This window comes from Orcinus orca, chromosome 12 (genome assembly GCF_937001465.1).
Source record: "Orcinus orca chromosome 12, mOrcOrc1.1, whole genome shotgun sequence".
In the NCBI taxonomy this organism is placed as follows: domain Eukaryota; kingdom Metazoa; phylum Chordata; class Mammalia; order Artiodactyla; family Delphinidae; genus Orcinus; species Orcinus orca.
In genome coordinates this window covers 46,364,876-46,377,385 of record NC_064570.1, presented here as the reverse complement: position 1 = coordinate 46,377,385, position 12,510 = coordinate 46,364,876, and the positions used below count along the sequence as shown (strand labels likewise).

Below are 12,510 nucleotides of genomic sequence, written 5' to 3'. Positions count from 1 at the left end.
TATATATATAAAATAAGTTCGATAAGCAAGTTAATATCCAAATTAGAAAGATATTACATACTACATTCTTATACCGCTTTCAAATAAAAGCTTTTCATGAGTTTTTATTCATAATCACAAACTTTTTATAACAGATGTTGTTTGAAATGACTACATACCATTTCTAATCAGTAATTCTCATTTGGATTTCTTAAAATTCTAAGTAGCCACCCTTGATGTTCAGGCCAGGAGGTGATTAAAAATGTGACATTTATTAAAAGCATAACAATTTACAACAACTGGAAATAATTTTAAAAATACAAAACTCTTTTTTATTGATAAAGGTAATGTTGAAATTTGTCACTACACAAATGGATTTCAAATTCAATAATACTTTTTAAAACTTAAGTAAAATACTTTATATCCAGCTTTATTGATATACAACTAATATACAGTAAACTACACATATATGAACAGTTTAATGTGTTATATATATGTATATACCAATGAAGCCATCACCCCATCAAGAAAATGAGCATATCAATCACATACAAACCCTGTTCATATGCCTTTATACTCCATCCCTGTCTTTCCTTCCACTATGTCCTCAGATTACCACTGACTTGTTGTCTGTCACTATAGATTAGTTTGCATTTTCTAGAATTTTCTATGTGAAATCATACTCTTTCACTGAGCATAATTATGGAGAAATGGCTAAATCATATGGTAGGTGTATGCTTAAACTGACAGTTGGTTGTACCGTTTTACACTTCTACCAGCAGTGTATGAGAGTTCAAGTTCCTTCACACATCCTACCTAATATCTGGTATGGTAAGTCTTTTTAATTGTAATTATTCTAATAGGTGTGTAATATTTTTTCTTTGTAGTTTTAATTTGCATTTCCTCAATTGTATTGAGAATATTTTCTTGTATTTATTTGGCATTCATATATCTTCTTTGCTGAAGTTTCAGTTCAAATGCTGTGCTCATTTTTATTGGACTCTTGGTTTGCTTATTATCGAGGTATACGAGATCTATATATATTCTGGATATAAGTCATTTGCTGGGTATGTGTTTTGACAATATTGTCTCCCAGTTTGTGACTTGCCTTTTCATTTTCTTTGTAGTACTCATTGAATTTTTAGTTAAAAATCTTTTTATAAGGAAAGTGCCAGACCCAGACGTCTTCACTACAAAATAGAGTTAATAATGTATATAGAATGGGCTTCCCTGGTGGCGCAGTGGTTGAGAGTCCGCCTGCCGATGCAGGGGACACGGGTTCGTGCCCTGGTCTGGGAAAATCCCAGATGCCGCGGAGCGGCTGGGCCTGTGAGCCATGGCCGCTGAGCCTGCGCGTCCAGAGCCTGTGCTCTGCAACGGGAGAGGCCACAACAGTGAGAGGCCCGCGTACCGCAAAAAAAACCAAAACCAAACAAACAAAAAAATAATGTATATAGAAGTAAAATATATGAAAACAAAGAAACAAAGACTGAGGGAGGGGAAAAAGAAGAATTCTGTTGTAAAGGCCTTATGATATACATGAAATAGAATGATATTACTTGAAGGTATCCTGTCATAAATGTTCTAACACCACCAATTAAAAGGCAAATATTGTCCTATTGGATTTTTTCAAAAGCTGACATTATGCTATATATAAAATATTCATTTAAAATAAAATATACAAATATGTTAAAAGTAAACGTTTGGAAAAAGAAATTCCAAGCTTACACAAATCAATAGAAAGCTGGAATGGCTATATTCTTATGAAAAATATAGATTTCAGAGCAAAGAGTATTACATGGGATAAAGACAGTTATTTTTTGATAATAAAGGAGTTAATTCATAAAAAATTCATAACAAAGCTAAGTATTTGTGCACATAATAACAGAGCTTTTAAATACATGAAGCAAAACCTGATAGAACTGAAAAGTAAAATGGACAAATTCACAATTGTGATCAGATATTTCAACACTCGTCTTTCAATAATTGATGGAACAAGTAGACAGAACATCACTAGGGATACAGAAGATTTGAACAACAATGTAAACAACTTGACATAATTGACATTTATAGGACCCCCCCCATAAAACAGCAAGAAATCTTTTCAAGTGAAAATGGAATATTTATGAAGACATAACTTTCTGGGCCATAATACAGGTCTCAATAAATTTTAAATAATTTAAATATGTTCTTTGAACAAAATGAAATTAGTAATCAACAACAGAGTGATATCTGGAAAATCCGTAAATATTCAAAAACTAAATAACTTACCTCTAAATAATACATGGGTCAATGAAGAAATCACAAAAGAAATTAGAAAGTATGTCAAATTAGTTATACAGCAGAAACACACCATTGTAAAGCAATTATACTCCAATAAAGATGTTAAAAAAAAGTATGTCAAATTGAATGAAAATGAAAGCACAGTATATCAAAATTTGTGGAGTGCAGCTTAAACAGTGCTTAGAAAATTGTAAATATTTTATATTAATTATACACATATTAGAAAAGGTAAAAGGCTTCAAATCAATGACCTTAACTTTCACTTAAAAAAATCTAAAAAAAATGGAGGACCCAGGACCCAGCCCTGCACATCAGTACACCAGCCCTATCCGTGGGACCCCCAGGACCCTACAGCCAGAGACTCTGGGACCTGGCTCCATCTACCAGTGGGCTGCACTAACCCTGGGACCAGCCTTACCCACTAGTGGGTAGGCACCAGCCCAGGATCCCCTGGCAGTCAAAGGTATAAACTTCCAGGTATAAGATAAATAAGTACTAGGTATGTAATATAAAACATGATAAATATAATTAATACTGCTCTGTGTTATATATGAAAAGTGTTAAGAGAGTAAATCCTAAGAGTTCTCATCACTAGAAAAGATTTTTTTCTATTTCATTAATTTTATATCTATATGAGATGATGGATTATTGTGATAATCATTTTATGATGTGTGTAAGTCAAATTATTATCTGTATACCTTAAAATTACACAGTGCTATATGTCAATTATATATCAATAAAACTGAAAGAAAAAAACGAGCAAATTAGATGCAACAAAAGTAGGAGAAATGACAAGTAATAATGATAGAAATATAATAAGTAATAATAAAGATAAGATATAAAATTAAACAATAATTATAGATAATTTTAAAGATAAGAGCAGATATAAAGCAAAACAATAAAGTCAATAAAACCAAAATATCAATCCTTAAGACAGTCAATTGAATTGATAAACCTCTAGTCACACTGATCAGGAAAATAAAAAGTAGACTCAAATCACCAATATCAGGAAAAAGAGGAAACTCTACAGACTTTGAGAGGAAAATAAGAAATATTTATGGACAACTTTATGCTAATAAATATTAAAACTTATATGAAATTGTCAAATTCCTTAAAGACACAAACTATCGACTACCAAAATTTACCCAAGAAAAAAAACTAACCTCAGTAGCCCTAATTGAACTGTAGTTTAAAATCTTCTCACAAAGAAAATGCCAGGCCCAGAGGTCTTCACTGCAGAATTCTACCAAACATTTAAAGAAGAAATAACATAAATTGTACTCTAATTCTTTTGGAAAATTGAAGAAGAGTGGATACTTTCAACTCATTTTTTTGGGACCACATTACCCTGATACCAAAAACAGATAAAGATATTTCAAGACATAAAAGCTGTACATCAATATCCGTCATGAATATAGAAGCAGAAATTCTAAACCAAATTTTAGCAGAGAGGCAAACAATGTATAAAAAGAATAATACATCATGACCAAGTGGGGTTTATCCAGAAAATGCAAGTTCAACATTTGAAAATCAACAGCATGTTAATATTATATTAATATATTAACAGAATAAGGAAAATTTTATGATTTTCTAAATAGATGCAGAAAAAGCATATGACAAAGTTAAATGTTCATTTATGATGAAACCCCTTGAAATGCTAGGAAAAGAATAAAACTCCTTCAGTCTAATAACGGGCATTTATGAAAAACCTGGAGAATAAAATCTTCTAGCAGCAGCCTACAAACCCTTGCTGGCTTCAGAGCCAGATGTCTGGTTGGTAGAGAACTTCTTCAGTATTATTCAGTAGGTTGCTGGACCATCAGAAGTGCCACCCAGCTTATGATGATCTCCAAGGAAATCAAAGTAAGACTGCTTACAGCTGGAGGTTATTGGCCGTAGGTCTTGTCTACTGCAGGGCTTACTTGGCCGCCCCAGTGCAGAGAGACTCAGCATCTCCAAGCCCCTGTGTATCCCTATCAAGTCACACCAGTGGGTGTGGTCCATTACTGGGAAGCTTGACTCCTAGAATGCAGGCTACTTGTAATTGAGGAGATGCCTACACCCTTATCCATGCTCTCTCATGATGTCAAGCATGGCAGCTTGACATAGCCTTTAACCTGTATTTCCTTAATACATAATTATATTTGGTGCATTAAAAGTGAGAAGTTACTGTTAAAATTGTTTTCTTTCCCACCAACACAACAGTCCCTCCTGACAACTCTTCTGTTTACTAGGGCTATAGCCTTCTGGGAGGTTAGGGAGGAGTAAATAAGGAATATCTTGGAAAGAGGTTGAAATCACCAATTCCTCACTGAAAATAAATTACACTGTTGAAAGAAAACCCATAATTCCATCTCCCCTCTAATCATTGTTCTTCGGTTACTACTAAATTGTTTGTTTGATTCTTACAATAAAATGTGTGTATTTTTTCCTCTAAACCGTTTAAAAACCTAGACGATCATGAAAATTTTTGTATGCTTGAGAAGTGCCTCTTCCTATGATGTGTGTGTGTGAACTTTGGATAAACAACACTATGACTGTAAAACATTGTCAGATGACTTTGCAGATTGACTTGATTTTCACTTTTCATCTGGCTGTTTTTAGTACCACGAAGACTCTGCTTTTATTTCAGAACGAATTCCACTTAGTGACCCTTCAGCAAGCATGCTCTGACCTTTCATAATCACAGCCAAATATGTTTTTAGCTCATTATCTGCTACACTTTATAGTGCCACAGGCTACATGAAGAGCCTGTGCACTCTCAGTGACCTTCACATAGAACTGAGTTTAGAAAGGTGCACAGGTGGCATACAGTCAATGTAAAATATATATATATATTTATATATTATATAAATATTATATATAAATATAACATTTATTAACATAAATATGTATATAATATATATTTATATGTTTATATATATATATAAAATAGGTATTCACATACACACAAGTATATGTAAAATGTATTTTTAATATGTTGAACTAATTGAAAATGGAAACTGGATTTTGTTTAAGAAACTTTCAATAAATAAATAATCTTCCTTTTTCTACCCCCAAACCTATTCTCGGGAGATCCTACTGTATGATTTTAAGAGAAAAGTATATCCTAGAAATTTGAGCTTACATTTCACACACCAGACACAGACACACACACATCCCTTTATGTGGGATTAAAAATACAACCTCAGAAGTTTCCTATTTAAAAAAAAAAAAAAGATTCCCTAACTGACTACTATTGTTCATCCCCTCCAGGACTGACCTCCCAGGTTGAGAAAACAAAGCCTGGAAAGAAGTCCAAATAATCTACATTAAATTAAATCCTTACATACTTGAGGAAGCAGCTTGAGATGAGGGAACAAATTAACATATAACTTCATCTCCAGATGTGCCCTCTCTTGCATTTTTAAATCTACACAGGACCAGTTACCTAATCTTAAAAAGGCTATTTATATTAAGAGCTACTAAATTATATTTCTTGTAACTTTTCTTAAATTTAGTTTGCTTTTTAAAATAAGTTCAGTTATATTTAACACGGATCAGGCAATATTATAATTGGAGTCCTAATTAATGTTTTAAAAGTTGAGACCAAATATTCAACAGCAGCAGCAGGCACCAATAATTCTTGGAGTCCGCAAATATGTCCCGAGCAATCTCCATGTTGCATTTCTCTTGGTCTGTGGAAACAAGTGGCAAAAGTAGTTGAAAGTAAATGAGCTGTTCTTTCAATTTAATTCAAGATGTTTTCAGTAGTCTAAATAAAGGGCTTTAGAAACTGTTATTTTTTTCTTCTGATCTTTATAATGCCCCTTGAATTGAAAGCTAAGCGGGGACTTTAATTGTGGGCAGGCCAAAGCTGTGTATTCACAGACTGGAATGAATGCTAATTTGTCAGCCAGGCGAAATTATGCATGTCCTTCTATCTTCCAATTTCCCATGACTGTTCACAGTTGGAGGTTGCTTTTCTATCCCTGGTTTCACTGCCTTCTCTAGAAATCTTTGCAACTGAAATCACTGAGGTGCTTCCTGTTAGCAAGAACTCAACCTCTCTTTTTCCCCCCACCCTGAAGCTTCTGCCTTCTATGAAAATATCTGTGAATGCTGTACATGAAGGACACTGTGGATACTTCCAAAATTAACTGTTTTGAAATTAAAGTAAAAGTTATTTCCAAAGGCAAACAAAAGAGGAAATAAACCATTTAGTAATCTACAATGAGCAATACTGCAGATCCTTATTTGTTCTGGGAAAGGGTGAAGGGATCTTATTTGAAATTTATCATAACTTTATAACAAACTTGTGTGGAATTTTATTCTGAAAGAGAAGATTTTTAATAAGTTGCCATTTCTGTATATGGTTGGAGAAAAACTTTACCTTTGCAAAGCAAAAGTAAATAGTAAGTAAAATAGTAAAGACCAGTAATTGTTGAATGATATTCCAAGGAGCCCCAAGAGCCAGTGAATTAGATGAGAGAACCCCAAGCAATGGACTCACCCACAGTCAACCAGAGGAGCCCCACCTTGGACTGATTTATACCTTGAGATTTTTCTGTTGGATTCCTAAAGTAATCTAACTGCTGCTATAAAAACAAAGTTTTGAAAACTGCTGAATTCAACATAAAGATTATATAAAAAGAATGGTTGATGCAAATAAATTAATGTGCAGGCAGTTCTGAGCCTTCCAGCAAGATATCCAGTGTTTCTTGAAGATGAGGGTCCTGCTTTGTTTATTTTGTTGTTGCTTACTCTGCAGTGCAGTGACACCTCCAGAAATGCTTTTACCCTATGTATCAACTACGTGTATTGACCTTAGCCAATGTCTTTCTAGTAAAAAATCTGTCAAGCTTTCTAGCAAGGCCCCTTCACTGTTTGATTCTTCAGCAGTCCCCCATCACTGGATGGATTCAGAACATAGAAAGCAGCATGAAGCCCCAGGACTCAGGTCCCCAGGTTATGCCTGATTGGACAGGAATCACCCCTGGAAACAAAGATCTCCTTCTCTAGTACTGTGATTTCTAGAAACAATAATTGTTTAGAGATAGAAAACAAGGAAATCCAGAGTGAATAAATTTATGGGGATTTGTAGGGATCCACTATTGTGAGGACTTGAAGATTCTTTTGACCGAGGATGTGGTTATATATCAAATCAAAATGTAACTGCAATGACCATCTCCCTCTCTCTCTCTCCCCCCCTCCCCCTCCCTTGCTCGCTCCCACTCTCGCTCTGTCTCTCATGCACATTTTGCCAGAGCCTTGAAGATTTTACCTCTGTTACCCAGATTTTCAGTTTTGGCTCTCAAGGAGTTAATTTATTAGTTAGGTACTGCTCTTGCACTTTGGATTTAATATCATCAGGGGATGAAAGATTTTGGATGTACAAAACAGACCTGACCAAAATAAGAAATATAACTTTATTTTCCTACTCACACATTTTTAAACTGTATATTAAGTATCATTAAGTACATTATTAATTTAAAAATAAAACATTCAGACTGTAGTAATATAAAAAGAAAATTTCATACAGCCGTTGATCTTGTATGTTCCTTGGATGGTACAGGGGTTGGCAAACTATGGGCCACATTTGGTCCACAGCACATTATATAGCTTGTCAGCTAGGAATGGTTTCTGCATTTCTAAATGTTTGGGAAAAAATAAAAGAAAAATCGTATTTCATTACACCTGAAAATTATATGAAATTCAAACTTAGCATTTATAAATAAAGTTTTATTGGAACATTTGGGTATTGCCTATATGTCTGCTCTCACACTATAATGAAAGTTGGTTAGTTGCAACCAAGACCATATGGCTTGCAAAGCCTAAAATATTTACTGCTAGTCCTTTACAGAAAACAGCTGCCAAACCCTGGAATAACGGACGCCTTTATTTATAGCTGACTCTCCATCTTAATTTGGCATCATTCACTCTTTTCTCTGTTGTCTCTTTCTAACTTCTTGATACGATTATCAATTATCTTTCTCCTTAGACATGATTTCCCTGAGTTCACGCATGTTAACTCTGCTGGTTCTGTCATTTAAAGAAAAGTGTGAAGAAAAAGAGGGAAAGAATACCAGGTTCCCTGTACTTTGGAGGGACACAGAATCAGAGCTGAGATTTCAAGGTATACCCAGATTTAGACACTCTCCATCAGATTTGGGCTATCCTAACATTTTCTGTTTTTCCCTTCTCTGGAAAAAGTGAAACATTTTCTCTCCTTCTGTTTTGTAACCCATGCCTAATAGCTTGTCAATTGGTCTATAGTTTTGTTTGTTTCAGAGAAGTCCAAAGTTACACCTTGCAGGATATTTAGAGAAGAATATAACAATCTAGCAGTCATTTAGGAGGTCCCTTAGGGTGCATAGTGATCCATCAATTTTTGTTTCTTTGTGGTTTAAGATACAGTTTTACCAACAACAAGAATTTACTGTATAGCATAAGGAACTATATTCAATGTCTTGTAATAAACTATAATGGAAAAGAATTGGAAAAAAAAGAAATATATATACACACACACATATATGTATAATCGAATCACTTTGGTCTACACCTGAAACTAACACAATATTGTCAATCAACTATACCTCAATTTAAAAAAATTAAGATACAGTGTAGCCATTTGATATAGGACTGCTTACTAACCTACCATTTTCTAGCAGGTATTTTAGTGTATGATAAAAGTAATGCTTGATTAAAATGAACCTTGTTTCCTAGAGAAATCAACATGGCACAGCATTTTTGCTATTTGTAAGCTCCCTTTGAAACCATAACACAGTAAAACTGGGAATAAGAAGCACTATGGCCACACTGTACAGCATCTTCCTTAGGTGTTTCAGCCACAGGAACAGTTTTGGAGCTGTGAAAGCACTTCTTTAAGTGCTCTGAATTTAAATTTGTGCAATGTGTTAATTATTACTCTATTTATAGAATGTTTCTTGGCTCACATACATTTTGAAGAAAAAGATAAACTCATTGTATGGTATTTTTAAATGTACTGAATCCTGAATAAATGTTAGATAGTGCATCAATTTTTATAGCACAACTAGCTATTTTAAAGCACAACTAATACCTATTATTTTTCTTAAATGTGTTAATATTCCTAAACTTTATAAATGTATCTTTCACTACTGTTTAAAGGATTGTAGTAAAAAAAAACAAACAAACCCAAGCTCCAATGCAAATAAGATATTTGTGATGGTGAAGGATTGATTAGCAAAGTACTTTATAGCAGCCTCCAGTACTGACATATTACATGTTTGTTTCTTGTCTGTCTTCCTCATTTAATATTTCTCATTAGTGGGAGCTTCAGCCTATTCACCGTGTTCCCATCACCTAGAGTCATGCTTGATACATAGTAGGTGCCCAATAAATATTTATTGAATGAGGGAACTGTGAGGCATTAGTCTGCAAAATTAACATACAATGGATGATATGAATTCTCTGCCTAAATTACTTTAAATGTCTTTATAATTCCAAGTTGAAAAAAAGACAAGAAAATCAAAGCCCATTTTGACGAGAGGAAGCTGTAGCTTTACTGGTGATAGTAACAATGAACAAAGGACATGTTTACACAGAAGTCAGGAAAAGGGAGTATACAGGTAAGAATTTGTCAATGTTTTATTTGCCTTCAGGGAAGAGATGCTTTGAACAGAGGACTTGAGTAAATAGACCACACCCCCCCTTACCAGTAGACTTGGACTTAATTGACCAGTCTCCATGATGTCTCTACAAATACATAAATCATATTCTATTTAACTATATATGAGTTTGGTAAGAGTTTCCTGAAACTGACCACCTTTGAGCATGGTGCTTTGATTGTTGCCATTTTGCTAAACTGTGACATCTTGCCAGAGGCTAATCAGCTTTCTCAGGTTAGAGTTCTATTTTGCTACCCTCTAATCTTCCAGAGGACAGAGATCCCTACAGTACCAGAGTTTAGTATGTTATTGATATTATCTTAGTAAGATTAAGGTAGGTTATGCTGGGGTAACTAAGAAACAAAAACTACAAAACTATGCCAAACACTCTCCTTTCATTATTGCATTATCTCAGACGTGGGTTTTTCTCTGTAGGAAGGCTTTTAGATAAGAATTCAATTTTTTATACATATAGTGTTCTATACTACTATTTCTTCTTCAGTGAACTTCTAATTTTTATCTTTCAAGGTCTGTCCACTTCTTATATTTTCAAATTTATAGGCATAAAGATATTCATAATATTCCTTTACTAGTAGCCTTCAATGTAGGAAGTATAGCCAATACTCCCCATTCTTTCCATGTACTGCTAATTTGTCCTTTTTTTCTTAACCAGTGGCTAGATATTTATCAATTTTATTGATATTTTTAAAGAACCAACCTTTGTTTTCATAAATTTTTCTCTTTCTGCTTTATATTTTATGGACTTAACATTATCCTTATTATTTTCTTCTACTTGGTTGTGTTTAATTTTCTCTACATTTTTTAGTTTAAGTGGAAGCTGAGATCATTTATTTGACACATTTTTTCTTTTCTAGTACAAACACTTAATATTATGAATTTCCCTTGAAGTACTGTTCTTGATGTGAGCAAAAAATGTTGGTGTTTTCATTTTGATACCATTCAAAATATTTTCAAATTTTCATTGTGATACACTTTTTGACTTGAGGATTATTTAGTATATTTTAAAATTCCTAAATGTATTGCTATATTGTGTGTGTGTGTATATAAATATATAATGAAAATATATCCTTTTATTAATCTTAACTTACTCATTAATTTCTAGTTTAACTTTATTGTGGCCAGATAGCATCATATGTATGATTTTGATCCCTTTAAATTTATTCAGATTTTCTTTATGGACCAAAATATACTCTACCTTGGTCAGCATTCTCTGTGAACTTGAAAAACGTGACGTGTAGGTTTTATTGTTCTTGTTAGAAAGTTCTATATGTCAATTAGACCAAGTTGGTTGAGAGTGTATTTAAGTCTTCTACATCCTTATTGAATTTTTTGTCTATTTTCTACATCATTTTATCCATTACTGAAAGAAAAAAGTTGAAATCAGCATGCTCTCCAGCTCTAACTGTACTTTTGTCTATTTCTCTTTTGGTTTCTGTTTCATGCATTTTTAACATCTGTTATTAGGTGCAGATATATTTAGGGTTGTTATGTCTTCTTGATTCATTCCTCTATCATTAGGAGATGACATCCTTTTCTTTGGTAATATTGCTTATCTCTGGTAATATTTCTTATTCCTAAGCTTTTTTGAATTAACTTTTGCATGGTGTGTATTTCTGCATCCTTTTACTTTTAACGTATTTGTATCTGTATACTTATATGGGTTTCAAGCAGACTACATATAGTATCCAATCTGACAATATCTTTTTTTATTTTTATTGGAGTATAGTTGATTTACAATGTTGTGTTAGTTTCTGCTGTACAGCAAAGTTAATCAGTTATACATATAACCACTCTTTTTAGTTTTTTTTTCCCATATAGGTCATTACAGAGTATTAAGTTCCCTGTACTATACAGTAGGTTCTTGTTAGTTATCTATTTCATATATAATAGTGTGTATATGTCAATCCAAGTCCCCAATTTATCCCTCCCCCCTTTTCCCCTTGATAACCATAAGTTTATTTTCTACACTTGTAACTATATTTCCGTTTTGTAAATAAGTTCATTTGTACCCTTTTTTTAGATTCCACGTATAAGCGATATCGTATGATATTTTCTTTCTCTGACTTACTTCACTCAGTACGACAGTCTCTAGGTCCATCCATGTTGCTGCAAATGGCATTATTTCATTCTTTTTTTATGGCTGAGTAATATTCGATTGTGTATATGTACCACATCTTCTTTACCCATTCATCCATCAATGGACATTTATGTTGCTTCCATGTCCTGGCTATTGTAAACAGTGCTGGAATGAACACTGGGGTGCATGTATCTTTTCGAATTATGGTTTTCTCCGGATATATGCCCAGGAGTGGGATTGCTGGGTCATATTGTACCTCTATTTTTAGTTTTTTAAGGAACCTCCGTACTGTTCTCCATAGTGGCTGTATCAGTTTACATTCCCACCAACAGTGCAAGAATATAGTTGACTTAAAACTATAAATTTGCCCTTTTCTCCACTCCCTCTCCAGCATTTATTGTTTGTAGATTTTTTGATGATGGCCATTCTGGCCAGTGTAAGGTGGTACCTCATTGTAGTTTTGATTTGCATTTCTCTAACAATTAAGTGATGTTGAGCATCTTTTCATATGCTTTTAGCCAT

General features: G+C 33.6%; 1 long non-coding RNA gene across 1 annotated transcript in view; it reads right to left on the bottom strand.

Annotated features, from left to right (window-relative positions):
* Positions 1-466: 466 nt before the first annotated feature.
* The window catches only part of LOC125960698 (uncharacterized), a 43,465-nt gene continuing 31,421 nt past the window's right edge, over positions 467-12,510 (bottom strand). The window contains exon 3 of the long non-coding RNA XR_007470634.1: positions 467-5,939. This is a non-coding gene — a long non-coding RNA (uncharacterized LOC125960698). The remainder of the gene's footprint in view (positions 5,940-12,510) is intronic.